Here is a 14,857-nt window from a genome sequence, read left to right on the forward strand (position 1 = left end):
AGCTGACCCCTCCTCCCCTCTTATGGCGGACGCTGCGCGGCGGAGACAGCGACCCTTAACCCTTGGGTAGGTCGCTTCCCCACCGCTGCAGCTCCGCCTGCTTTGTTCGCTGTGACCGCTGTGACCTGCTTTCTTCCTGATTGACGCTGAACTCCTGCGCGATCGCTGCCTTGGTTCCCCATTGACTGCCTGTGCCCCTTGCTTTCTGTGCCCCCGTGTGCCTGCCTGCCCCCCTTCTCTCATGTATCCCGTGTGAGTGTGAGTGTTTTTCTTATTCTATTTTTGCCTTCCATTTCCGATCATCGCAACCGCCAACGGGCTCCTCGGCCCCGTTTTTTCCCGCCGCTGCCTCCTGTGCGGCCCCGCCCCCCTGCTCCCATTCGCTGTCCTACCCTCCCGCCTCCCAGCTGACCCATCCTCCCCTCCTACCCTCTTATGGCAGCCGCTGCGCCGCTGGCGCGCCAAAGGCAATCCTGTCTGCGCCCGTCCGCGCCTGGACCGCGCCCAGCGCCAGAACCCCTGGCCCCCACCGCACACAAAGCACCCGACTGAGATATGACTCCGCCTCCCTTAACGCCCTCAACACCAGACGAACAGCCACCTGCTACCAAGCCACCCCAAAGCGAACCCATGGACCCTTCACCTGTCAAGCCTGCAAATACACATGCCTCCGAACCTGCAGACCACCTCAAGTGCATCCTCCTCAACACACGCTCCGTCCACAAGCATGCCGTCGAACTATGGGACCTCCTGGACACAACAGCACCAGACGTCGCCTTCATCACGGAAACCTGAATGAACACTTCCTCGGCCCCAGACATCGCCATAGCCATCCCGACAGCTACAAGATCGCCCGGAAGGACCGCGTCAACCAAACCGGAGGAGGAATCGCCATCATCTACAGGAACACCATCAACATCACGACCACCACCGAAGACACACCCCTTACCGCCGAACACGTACACTTCCAGATTCACACCGACCCAAAGACCACCCTCAGAGGAACACTCATCTACAGACCCCCGGGCCCACGCGCGCAATTCAGCAAAACCATCGCAGACTTCATCAGCCCGCACGCCCTGGCCTCACCAGAATACATCCTCCTCGGGGACCTGAACTTCCACCTGGAGAAAAACAACAACAACAATACCACCACCCTGCTCGACAACCTCGCCAACCCCGGACTCAAGCAACTGGTGAGCACCCCCACCCACATCGCTGGCTACACACTCGACCCCATCTTCTCCGCCAGCAACCACGTCTCCTTCAGCCACTCCTCAGGACTACACTGGACCGACCACAGATGCGTCCACTTCACCTTCAAACGGGAGACTCACCACCATCGCACACAACAAATGCCCCGCAGATGCTGAAGCAAAATCACCACAGACCAGCTCCTCTCAACACTGAGCCAGAACCCACCAGCCAACATCACTGACGTCAACAACACAGCCCACAACCTCACACAGTGGATCACCAACTGTGCCAACAACCTCGCACCACTTAAGAACCCCCCAGGCGGGACCAACAAAACAGGAAAACCCCATGGTTCACGGACGCCCTCAAAGAATCTAAGAAATCCTGCTGAACCCTAAAAAAAACCTGGCGCAACGAACGAACCACAGAAAACATGACAACCCTCAAGATCACCACCCGTGAACACCACCAGCTGATCCGCTCCACCCAAAGGACATCATTCAAAGAGCGACTAGACAACAACACCCACAACAGCAAGGAACTCTTCAACATCAAAGAGCTCTCCAACCCCAGCGCCAGCTCCAACGACATCGCATCGTCACAAGAACTCTGCAACTCCCTCGCCACGTTCTTCCACCAAAAGATCACAGATCTACACGACAGCTTCAGACCCCAGACCCCCCCTCCTACCACCGAACCAGCAGCACCCACCACTACCCTCAGCTCCTGGGCCCCTATCAGCTCGGAAGAGACCATTAGCATCATGAACACCATCCACTCCAGCTCCCCCTTGGACCCTTGCCCCCATCACATCTTCAACAAAGCCGACACCATCATCGCACCCCATCTCCGGAACATCAACAGCACGTTCGCATCAGCCACCTTCCCCGAGAGCTGGAAGCACGCAGAAATCAACGCCCTCCTGAAAAAACCCACAGCAGACCCCAATGGCCTGAAGAACTTCCGCCCCATCTCTCTTCTTCCCTTCCCGGCCAAGGTCATCGAGAAGACCGTCAATAAGCAGCTGGCCACTTTCCTCGAGGCTAACAACTCGCTCGACCCATCCCAGTCTGGATTTCGAGCTAACCACAGCCAGAAACAGCCCTCATCGCAGTCACCGACGACATCAGGACCCTGATGGACAACGGAGAAACAACTGCACTCATCCTCCTGAACCTCTCGGCAGCCTTCGATACTGTGTGCCATCGCACCCTAATAACCCGCCTCTGCACCACAGGAATCCTAGGAAAGGCCCTGGACTGGGTAATCTCGTTCCTCTCCGATAGAACCCAGAGAGTCCGCCTCCCTCCCTTCCGCTCAGAACCCACCGAGATCATCTGCGGCGTACCCCAAGGATCGTCCGCTCAGCCCAACCCTCTTCAATATCTACATGAGCCCCCTCGCCGCTATCGCACGCAAACACAACATCAACATCATCTCCTACGCCGACGACACCCAGCTGATACTCTCCCTCACCAAAGACCCTGCCACCGCCAAAACCAACCTACAGGAAGGAATGAAAGACGTTGCGGAATGGATGAAGCTCAGCCGCCTAAAACTGAACTCAGACAAGACGGAGGTCCTCATCCTTGGACAATCCCCATCCGCCTGGGACGACTCCTGGTGGCCCATTGCGCTGGGCATCGCACCAACCCCCTCGGATCATGCACGCAACCTCGGGTTCATCCTGGACTCCCTCCTCACGATGACCAAGCAAGTCAACGCCATCTCGTCATCATGCTTCAACACCCTACGCATGCTCCGGAAGATCTTCCGGTGGATCCCCACCGAAACCAGAAAGACGGTTAACCATGCCCTTGTCACAAGCCGACTGGACTACGGAAACACCCTATACGCAGGAACCACCACCAAGCTTCAGAAACGACTACAACGCATACAGAACGCCTCCGCGCGCCTCATCCTTGACATTCCTCGCCACAGCCACATATCCGCCCACCTGAAACACCTGCACTGGCTCCCCATCAACCAGAGGATCACCTTCAGGCTCCTCACCCACGCACACAAAGCAATCCACGACATGGGCCCCGAATACCTCAACAGCCGCCTCTCGTTCTACACGCCCACCCGTCAGCTCCGCTCAGCCAGCTTCGCCCTCGCCACCGTCCCACGGATCCGCAGAACCACCGCCGGAGGAAGATCATTCTCCTACCTGGTGGCCAAAGCATGGAACTCCCTCCCCGCACACCTAAGAACTACCCAGGACCATCTCGCCTTCAGGAAACACCTCAAGACATGGCTCTTCGAGCAGCAGTAACAACTCCCCCCCCCCAGCAGGTGAGTAGCACGCTCTATAAATGGATTGATTGAGGGGGGAAGGATTAGGAGATGAGATGTGGAGGCGGGGGGAAGGATTAGGAGATGAGATGTGGAGGCGTAAAGGAAAGGGCAAGGAAGGGGTGAGGGGAAGGAGGAAGAGAGAGGAAGGGAAAGGGGAGGGAGGTGGGGAAGGAGAAGGGGATGGAAAAGAAAGGGAAAAGTTGGGAAGTGAAGAGAAAGGAAAGGGAGGGGGCAGGAAAGGAGTGTGGAGGGAGAGAGGGGGCAAAAAAAGGGAGGGGAATAGAAGGACAGGTAAGAGAAGGAAACGGAAGGGAAGGGGTAGGGTCAGGAGGCAGGAGAAGGGAAGAAGGAAAGGGAACGGAAAGGGTGAGGGAATGGGGAAGGGGTATGGGATGTAGAAGAAAAGGGAGGGGAGGAGGAAATGCAAGGGGTAGGGAAGGGGTGGGGAAAGGGGAGGGGCATGGGGAGGGATAGGTGGGAAAGAGGGTGGGGGTGGGAGAAAGGATGTGAAAAGGAATGATAAGGGGAATGGAAGGAGAAACGGAGTGGGTGGGGGAAGGGATGAGCAGGGGAAGGAGACAGGGAGGGGTAAGGGAAGGGGCAGAGAAGAGGTTAGGTTGAGGGGATGGCGAATCGAAGGGGTGGGGAAGAGAAGGGGGTTGGGAGGTAGAGGGGAAGTGGGAGGTGAGGGGGTGGGGAAGGCCCGGGAATAGGGAGAAGGGAAGGATGATGAGATGTGCAGGTGTTGGAGATAGAGAAGGAAAGGAAGGGAGTGAGAGGAAGAAAGAAAGGAGAGGGGAAAGTGAAGGGAGGTGGGAAAGGAGAAGGTTAGTAGAAAAGGAAGGGACTTGGGGAAGCGAAGGGCAGCGGAAAGGGAGGGGGTGGAGAGAAGGGGAACAGAAGGGGAAAAGGATTTGGAAGGTAAGGGGGTAGGGAAGAGAGAAGGGGAGGCAAGACAGGAGGGAGAGGGGAAGGGTTGAGGGAAAGTGAAGGGGATGGGGAAGAAGAGGCAATGGGGAAGAGAAGGGACGAAAGGGAGGGGAGTAGGAGGGTGAGGGGAAGGGTTAAGAGATGTGGAGGCATAAAGAAAAGGGCAAGAAAGGAAGGGGTGAGGGGAAGGAGGAAGAGAGGGGAAGGGGAAGGAGACGGTAAGGAGAAAAGGGGGAGGGAAAGTGAAAGGGATGGGGAAGAGAATGGGATGGAAAAGAAAGGGAAAGGTTGGGAAGTGAAGTAAAAGGAAATAAAAGGGAGGGTGCAGGAAAGGTGTGTGGAGTGAGAGAGGGGGCAAAAAAAGGGAGGGGAATGGAGAGGCAGGTAAGGGAAGGGGAAGGGAAGGGGTAGGGTCCGGAGGTAGGAGAAGAGAAGAAGGGAAAGGAAAGGAAAGGGTGAGGGAATGGGGAAGGGTATGGGATGCAGAAGAAAAGGGAGGGGAGGAGGAAATGCAAGGCAAGGGTAGGGAAGGGGTGGGGAAAGGGGAGGTACATGTGGAGGAATAGGTGGGAAAGAGGATGGAGGCGGGAGAAAGGATGTGAAAAGGGAGTGGAAAGAGAAATGGGATGGGTGGGGGAAGACAAGGGAAGGAGACGGGGAGGGGTAAGGGAAGGGGCAGAGAAGGGGAGGTTAGGTTGAGGGGATGGGGAATGGAAGGGGGGAAGAGAAGGGAGAATGGGTGGGGTAAGGAAGAGAAGGGGATTGGGAGGTAGAGGGGAAGTTGAGGGTGAGGGGATGGGGATGGGGAAGAGAAGTAAAGGGTGAGGAGATGGGGAAGGGTAGGGGATGGAGAAGGAAAGGAAGAAAAGCGAAGGGAAAGGAAAGGAGGGTGGGGAAGGAGAGGTGGAGGGAACATGGGAAGGGGACAGGAGAGGGAGGGGAAGAGGAAGTGGATGGGGAAGGGAAGAAAGTGAAAGAAAGTAGGGAAGGGAAAGAGGGAAGGGTAGAAGGGTAGGAGACAGATTGGTTGGGAAGTGAAAGGGAAGGGGAAGGGAAGGGGAAGGGAAGGGGAAGGAAAGGGTGAGGGAATGGGAAAAGGGAAGGGGTAGAGTGAGGGGTAGGAGAAGGGAAAGGCTATGGGATGCAGAAGGAAAAGGGAGAAGGAAGGGGTGCGGGAAGGGGATGGGGAAGGGAAAGGAGATAAGTGAAGGAAAAGGGGAAGGGAAGGGGGAAGGGGTAGAGTGAGGAGGTAGAATGGAAAAGGAAAGGGAAGGAAGAGGGAAGAGGAAGGGGTGTAGGAGGGGATGTGGAGGGTGAGGGAATAGTGGTAAGGGAAAGGTAAGAGGATGGGGAAGGGGATGGGCAAGAGGAAGGAAAGAGGGGGAGGAAAGAGGCAAGTGAAGGAAAAAAGGAAGGGGTAGAGTGAGGAGGTAGAAGGGAAAGGGAATAAGGGAGGGAGAGGGGAGGGAGGGGGAGAAGAGAAAGAATGAATAGGGGGAGAGAACAGGAGAAGGAAGAGGGGAAAAGGAGAGGAGAGAGAAGGGAAGGGTAAAAGAAGGGAAGGGGAGAAGGGGAGGGGAAAGGAAGGGGCTTGAGTATGGTGAGGAAGTGAAGAGGATGGGAAAGGGAAGTGTAGAGAATTAAAGGAAGGCAAGGGTGAAAAAAAGATGGGGAAGGAAAGGGTGAGGGAATGGGGAAGGGTATGAGACGCAGAAGAAAAGGGAAGGGAGGATGAGGAAATGCAAGGAAAGGGTAGGGGAGGGGTGGGAAAGGGGAGGGACATGGGGAGAGAGGTAGGAAAGAGGGTGGGGGCGGGAGAAAGGATGTGAAAAGGAATGGAAAGGGGAATGGAAAGAGAAACGAGATGGTGGGGGAAGGGAAGAGCAGTGGAAGGAGACGGGGAGGGGTTAGGGAAGTGGCAGAGAAGGGGAGGTTAGGTTGAGGGGATGGGGAATGGAAGGGGTGGTGAAGAGAAGGGGGTTGGGAGTAGAGTGGAAGGCCCAGGAATATGGAGAAGGGAAGGGTGATGAGGTGTACAGGTGTTGCAGACAGAGAAGGAAAGGGCAAGGAAAGGGAGGAAGAGGAGGGAAAGTGAAGGGAGGAAGAGGAAGAGGAGAAGGTGAGGAGAAAAGGAAGGGACTTGGGGAAGGTGAAGGAGACGGGGAGGGGTAAGGGAAGGAGCAAAGAAGGGGAGGTTAGGTTGAGGGGATGGGGGAAGGGGTGGGGTATGGAAGAGAAGGGGATTGAGAGGTAGATGGGAAGTGGAGGGTGAGGGGATGGGGAAGAGAAGGAAAGGGTGAGGAGATGGGGAAGGATAGGAAAGGAAAGGAAGAAAAGTGAAGGGAAAGGAAAGGAGGGTGGGGAAGGAGAGGTAGAGGGAAGACAGGAAGGGGACAGGAGAGGGAGGGGAAGAGGAAGTGGACGGGGAAGGGAAGAAAAGAAAAGGAGGGAAAGGAAAGGAAAAAGGGAAGGGTAGGAGACAGATTGGACAGGAAAGAAAGGGAGAGGTTGAGAAGTGAAAGGGAAGGAAATGGAGGGGGCAGGAAGGGAAGGAAGAGGGGGCAGAAAAGGGAAGGGAACAAGAGGTAAGTGAAGGAAAAGGGAAGGGGTATGGTGAGGAGATAGGGGAAAGGGAAGGGGTAGGGAGAGGGGTAGAAGAAGGGAAAGGCTATGGGATGCAGAAGGAAAAGGGTGAAGGAAGGGGTAGGGAAGGGGACGGGAAAGGGAAGTGGATGTGCAAGAAGAGGAGGAGCGTAAGGGAAAGGAGGTGAGGGGGAAGGGAAAGAAGGTAAGTGAAGGAAAAGGGGAAGGGAAGGGGTAGAATGGAAAAGGAAGGGAAAGGAAAGGGGAGGAAGGGGGAAGAGGAAGGGGTGTATGAGGGGATGTGGAGGGTGAGGGGATAGTGGTAAGCGAAAGGTAAGAGGATGGGGAAGGGGATGGGCAAGAGGAAGTAAAGAGGGGGAGGGAAAGAGGAAGGGGGAGGAAAGAGGAGGCAAGTGAAGGAAAAAAGGGGTAGAGTGAAGAGGTAGAAAGGAAAGAGAAGAAGGGACGGAAAGGGGAGGGAGGGGGAGAAGAGAAAGGATGAATGGGGGAGAGAACAGGAGGGAAGGGAAGGAAAAGGGGAAAAGTAAAGAAGGTGAGAGAAGGGAAGGGTAAAGGAAGGGGGAAGGGGGAAGGGGGGAAGGGGAGGGAAAAGGAGTGGGCTTGAGTATGGTGAGGAAGAGAAGAGGATGGGAAAGGGAAGTGTAGAGAATTAAAGGAAGGCAAGGGTGAAAGAAAGATGGGGAAGGGAAATGAAAGGAAGGTAGGAATGTTAGGGGTGCAGAGGGTAGAGGAGGGAAGGGAAGGGAGTGAAATAAGGAGAAGGGTGAGTGGGAGGGAAGGGGTGGGAATTGAAGGGGAAAGGAGGAAAGGGGAAGGTAAATGAAGCGAAGGGTAGGAAGAGGGGGAGTGGAGGGTAAGGGGATGGGAAGGAAATGGGATGAGGAAGGCAAGCGTGATAGGGCAGGGAAGGAAAGTTTAAGGGGATGGTTAAGGATAGGGGATGGAGAAGGAAAAAGAGAAGGGAATGAGGGGACGAGTGCGGGTAAAGGGTGAATGAAAGAGAAAGGGAAGGGGCAGGGGATAGAGAATGGGAACGGGGAGTGGAAGGGAAGAAGGGGACGGGAAGGGAAAGGAAAGGGGATGCAAAAAACGGGAACCGAGTGAAAGGAAGGGCAACAGGAGAGGTGGAAGGAGAGGGCTTGGTAGGATACAGAAGTGAGGAAGGGAATGGAAAGAGAAGGGAAGGGAAAAGAAAAGGAATGGATAAGGAAAAGGGGGTGACAAGGGGAGAGGATAGAAGAGGTAGGGAAGAAAGTAATGGAAGGAAAGAGACATTGAAAGAAAGGAGAGCTACTAAAAGGAAAATGGAAAAGGTAAGGGAATGGGAAGGAGGAAAGGAAGGAGAGGGAAGGGAAGGGGAGGTAGGCAAGTTTATCTGAAAGGAAGGGAAGGGAATTGGGGGTTCAAGCCAGTATCAAGTCAGTTGCAAGTCAGTTGCAAGCCAGTATCAAGCCAGTTTCAAGCCAGTATCAAGCCAGTTTCAAGCCAGTATCAAGCCAGTTTCAAGTTAGTTTTCAGTTTGGTTTCAAGTTCAGTTTCAATTCGCTTTTCGTTTGGTTTATATACTCACCTCGTGCCCTTGGACCCACCCCTGCATGTCCGTTTTGGAGCCTGATAGGTCCCTGCGGCTTCGGGCTCTCACTGGCCTCAGCTCCGGAGCCAGCAGTGTCCGCCTCCTCCGGTGTCCTCGCGCGCAGTGCTGCAGCTGCCTGGATACCGGCCTCTTATACCAAGGACACGTCACAATGGAGACTTTTCAACCTGTCATCACACGTCACAGGTTTATGGGTGATGCCACGCGCTTCAGTTTAACGGGGGGCAGGCACTGCACGGGTTTAATTCAGTTTCCTGAAAATAAACAATCCTTTAGTCACGAAAATGATCCTGCGATGAACCAAAAAGAGACCCCACTCTCCCCGGCATTCTCCCCCCTCAGTTGCCTCTCTTGCTGCGGAGGAGCCCCCACCCCTGCACATAGCCTGCACCTAGTGACGTCACACTGGAGGTCCTGGCATGTCATACGTGTTCCATTCGCAGGATTCCGCTTCTGGAAAGGCGCGGACCTTTTACATTCATTTAAAATGTGGAGTTTTTTTCAGACCTTGTTTAAATAAATGATATTTTCAACGTTAGGTGCATTGTTACAATTTGCTTGCACAACAGGCACAGATACACACACAGAGACACATTCAAACACGAGCGCACACTCGCATAGAGGTGTCATGCTCCAGTCTTTATCTTAAGAAGAGAGCCCAAAGAGGGCCGCTTTTCAGTGACAATGAGATCATTTCAAACCAATCACATACAGGAGCAATGGCTGCTCCTCTGCTGATAGTGGGTCTCGTCTCCATGGGGATGTATCACTGGCTCGGGTATCTAGGGTTCATTACCAGACACAATAGATCTTGTCCTCTAGCGCACTGTAGTGAGTTTCCAGAACAAATCTTTCTGTGGGTCGTCCCTGGTGCTTTTCACTTTCCCGTGTGAGTCTTAGGCATAGCTGACAATTTTCCGAGGTCCTTGCGTGGTGTGCTGCTCCAGTTGAGGTTTTTCCTTTTGAATTCACAAAGGAATAAACACGACTACAAGTCCCAGAATGTGAAGAAAAAATCTGGACTGCAGCAGCACATCATAGATGGATTGGCAAAACTTGGCAGTGCTTCTTAAGTTGTCTTTCACCGACCTACCCTAGTGAGACTGAAGGGTTCCCTTCACTACTCCAGAGTGTAGACGGAAAGTAATGAGGCAAAGGCGTGGGTGAGCTGGTTTGAGGGATGAACCTCCTCGCTCCTTCAGGCGCTCACTGAAAAATGTCTTGAGATTCTGCTCTCAATGTGTGGGCTATTGCCTGGTGTTTAGAAGTATGCAAGGTGGGAAGCGCCTTCAAACCTCCAAAGAAAGTAGCAGAGTCCCACCTGCCCTCATTCCCAACCTCTGGAAAGCCCCCTCCCAGATTAAGACAATAAGGGAAATCACACCTTCTCACCAGCCCTGTCCCCTTCACCATGTCTACCTTGTGCATTAGCTCTTATGGAACTGACAGATTCAACATTCTCTCCAAACATATTGTCACCACACTCCAAGTACACAACCAATCAGACACCTGCTGGTGCTGTCACTCATGCTGCACTCCGCCTAGGCACACCCTGGACACACCATCTGTCCCTCCTATTGAAACACTTTAGTGCACCTAAGAAACTGTGCCAGATACCTGCATGCCCAGAGTGATGTACGAACACGAGACCTTGAGCCCAAATATTTACTTCATGCGTACCTGCAGGAAGGGGCATCCAACGAATGAATAAATCAGTGTTTTGGCATTGTACAAGGACATGAGGCTACTTTGAATTCTAGAATTGTTTATTTCATATATTTGAACTCACGTTTGTATTCTTAATTCCACATTAGTAGTTTGAGTCCATCATCAGTCACATTTTTTTTTTCTTCAAAATTAGACTTCATAACTTGTCACTTCCTCAAGGCACAAAAACATATGAATAAAATTAGTGTTTCGAACTAGTGGTTTTGCAGTAGGCTCAGAGATGGGAGTAAGTGAACAATGTTCATATTTGAAACCATCCTTATAGCTCTGTGTTAAAGAGTTAGGGATGATTTAATCTAGTTTGAATTTATGAAGTGCACGTTGAGGGGCAACACCTTAGTTGTTTAGTACATGCCATGTTGGGGAGTGGTTAGGTCAACAGTAACTAGTGCCTGCAAGTCAGCACTGAGTCAGCACTGAGTCATCACTGCAGTGCTATCTGGTGAGGTAGTGTGAGTTGCCTACGTTCTTCAAGGCGCTGTGGGTAGACAGTGAATGTGAGTCTTTGTGTTCTTGGTGCACATGTGTGCTTGGGTGTGTCTGTGTGTGTGTCGTTCGTGTCTATGCATGTGCTTGTTTGTATGTCTGTGTTTGGGTATGTCCGTTTTTGTGTGTTTGTTCTTTTGCATGTGTGTATTTGTTTGACTGCATGGCTGGGTGTATCTCTGCCCCTTTGTGCTCCTTCTTTGAAGGTGTGTGTGTGGAGGGGCGCACCCACGTGCAGGCCGGGCCCGGTGTAAGCAATGTTGGGCTCTAGACTGCATCCTGGTTTCCTGCACTATGAACCTCGGTATGAAACTACCTACATTGATTATTTGTGTGGTACTTTTTTTTAGAAACTAATTTTGTGTGATTATAATTATCCATTAATGAACAATGGAGGAAAGAACACAATCCGCCATCTTTGCTGCCTGCAAGGATAAAGCTTGATTTTGGATCAGAATGAAATGTCCACATGCCCCATGGCCATCCCTAAGACAAGCACATGGCTGGTCCCTTGCTGCAATCTCCAACTTAGTTCGAGCCTGCTCCCCTCCCCCCGCCAACACACTGCTTCCCTGCAAACAAGAGACTGCTTCCCTCCAAGCATGAGACACCTCACCTTTAAACAGGAGACTCCATGACTTCAAACACGAGCCTGCATGTCTTGAAACAAGAGATCACTTCCCTTTATGCTTGAAACTGCCCCCACCACTTCAAAGATGGGATTGTATCCTAACAGCCACAACATTGTATCCCACCAAACACGAGAATGCACGTCTCTAATCATGAGACTGCACCCAAAGCAAGGGAGTGAATCCTTCCGAGCAAGAGACTGTATCCCTTTGAGCACAAGAATACATCTATTCATCTACAGCATTGCACCGTCTTCATGCTGGAGACTGCATCCCTTCAAGCATGAGTCTGCATCAATGCAGCATGAGACTGCATCCGAGCACGAAACTCCATCCTTCTGAGCATGAACCTTCATCCATCCAAGCATGAGACTGCATCCATCCAAGCATGAGACTGCACAACAAGCAAAAGAGTGCACCACTCCAAACATGACAGTATGATACTGGATATCTTCAGACATGAGACTGCATCGTTTCAAGCATGAAGCTGCTTCCATCCAAGCACGAGGCTCCATCTATCCAAGCATGAGACTGCATAAATCCAAGCATGAGACTGCATAAATCCAAGCAAGGGACTGCATAAATCCAAGCATAAGACTACATAATTACAAGCATGAAACTGCATAAATCCAAACATAGGACTGCATTGTCTTAAGCAAGAGACAACACCACTCCAAAAATGAGACTGCATCCTTCCTAACATGAGACAGCATGCCTCAGAACATGGTACGCCATGCCTCCAAACATGAGAAAGCATGCCTTCAAACACAAGAGTGCATCCCTCCGAATATAAGAAAGCACCCCTCAGAACATGGCCAAGCATTCCTCCAAACATATGACGCCATGCTTTTAAACCTGAGACAGTAACCCTCCAAAGACGAGACTGCAACTATGCAAGCATTAGACTGCTTCCCCGCTAAGCATGAGATTGCATTCCTCCAAACATAAGGTTGCTCTGATGCAAGCAACAGATGGCATCTCTTCAAGAAATAGCTGGCTCTGCTGCAAACATATGAGATGGCATCCCTCCATACATTAGAAAGAATCTCTCAGAAAATGAGACAGCGTTCCTCCACACGAGGAAGCTTGTTCTAAAACATGAGACTGCATCCATTCAACCAATTATAGTGCTCAATGCACGAAAGTGCATCCACCTAATCACAATAAATCATGCCACCAAGCACGAGACTGCAACCCTTGAAACACGGTGCAACTCTATACCTCCAAACATTAAACCGTATCTATACATGAAGGAGACTGCCAGCATTTCTAAATATGAGACTGCAACCATCCAAAATAAGACTGAATCCTTTCAGCAAAGAGACTGTAGAGCCATAGGCATGAAACTGCAGCTTTCTAAACACGAGACATCATCTCACCACACACGAAATATCTTCCCACCAAAAATGAGACATCACCTCACCAAATACGAGACATCATCCTACTAAACATGAGACATCATCCCACCAAACAAGAGACAACATTCCTTCAAACAGGAGACTGCATCCCTCCAAGCATCACTGTATTATTGATACTCCATTTAGGTAGGCTTAAACAGAACAGTAAGTCTTTAACATTTCAAGACAAGGTTTATCCAGGGTGATGTTAAAACACATTTTCTACATACTTGTAACATGTCTTGTAAATTCATACTTTACTGTGACAGCACAAGAGGTTGACACAATATATGAATAGCAATATGCAAAATATTTAACTATCACTTCACATCTGAAGGTTAGGCATGCATATCCAGTCATCCCTTCAAGGACAACACTCCATCCACCAGTTAGGTTTGGAGGCTAGGCAAGCATGTTGCAGTCATCCCTCCCAGCATGAGACTGCATCCACTGGTTAGATTTGGATCTTGAATGGGGATGTGGCCAAGATGGTGGCCGAAGCAGTCACCTGAGTGAGGGCTTCGGCTTGGCTCTTGGTGCATCCTGTACCATCCTGCCCGGGAAGTCTTCCGAATCCCCTGATGTGCACTCGCTAATACCCCCCAAGGACTTCGCTCAGCTGGTGCACTGGGAGACTTTTATCATTGTAAAGGAGCGGGCTAGAGCCAGAGTCTCTGTTTCCCCATAACAAAATGGCGGCACCAGCAGTCGCCGAGTGACATCCGCAGCCCTGTGGAGAACTGCTGGAGTGGCCCCATTGAGCATTTGCACTAGTGGGTGACTGGGCAAGGCCTCCTCTCCTTGTCGGTGGCACAGAGTGCTCCTTTTACCCCCTGAAGGTGCCAGGGCGGGTTGCGCTACACAGCGGCCTCCGGCGGCTGTGGTGCCTATTGGTTCTCCCTGCGAAATGGCAGGCCCACTCAGCTGAGGCCGCACCATCAGACATCAGCTTGGGGCAGTCGATGCAAGATATTGCTCAGCTGCTGGAGGCGGATGAATAGTGTTCCTCCAGCCAAAGTTGCCTCCCCTGCATGATACTACACATAAATGTCAGAGGTCTGGGACCACTAATATATGCAGCATGACACCTGTGATTATGTTATATTATTGTTACTCGGGCATCAACAGGGAGGGTAGGAAAGTGTAGGAGAGGGTCTGTTTACACAGGTTTCTTAGTGTTACAAGCTGCACACATACACTGTCCAGAATATATTTGACATCGCAGCACATACACCTTCCCAAAGCGAGTTCACCCACTACTAATGTCTGACATGGCTCTACACCCACATAAGTTGCTTCAGCAAGATAACTTATTAACGTGAATGTCTGGTGTCTGGCTACCCCAGCAAAGAGGCATCAGGTTCACACCTACCTCAAGTGTCATATAGGGTGGACCCGTAGGACCAATATGCGGTGGTGAAGGGTCAAATAGACGGAACATCCCTCTCAATGCTGGTTGTCAACACACTGACTGCCCGACACCTGGGGAATTTAGATGGCCTCACCCCAGCTCTTCTTCTAGGTCCCCACAACCATATAGTCTGGGGAGGGGACTTTATTTGTGTCCCAGACATTATCTGGGCCCGTTTCACCCGCCATTGCTGGGCACTGGCTGTTGCATGGAATCCCAGTGCTTTCAGGAACGGCTAGCCACGGTTTAGTGCCTCCACCACACGGATGGCAACAAGTTCTCCTTCTACTCCCCAGTACACAGCCTGCATGCTTGGATTGATATTTTCCTCTGTACTACAAAGCTTTGCCCACAGGCACTCTGCTCTGAATATCTGGGGGAGGGCTTGTTCCTGCATTCCTTCATTTCGGCTACAAACGGATGCGCTTCATGACATCCCTTTTCGGGATGAGCTGGCAACACACACTGCACAATATTTCGCATTGAATGCGGAGACAGCCTTGCATTGGGCGACGAAATGGACTGCACACAAGGTGGTCGTCCAGGGCTACTGCATTGCAACAGCATGGGGACTGCACCGGAT

This window comes from Pleurodeles waltl, chromosome 12 (assembly GCF_031143425.1).
Source record: "Pleurodeles waltl isolate 20211129_DDA chromosome 12, aPleWal1.hap1.20221129, whole genome shotgun sequence".
NCBI lineage: Eukaryota > Metazoa > Chordata > Amphibia > Caudata > Salamandridae > Pleurodeles > Pleurodeles waltl.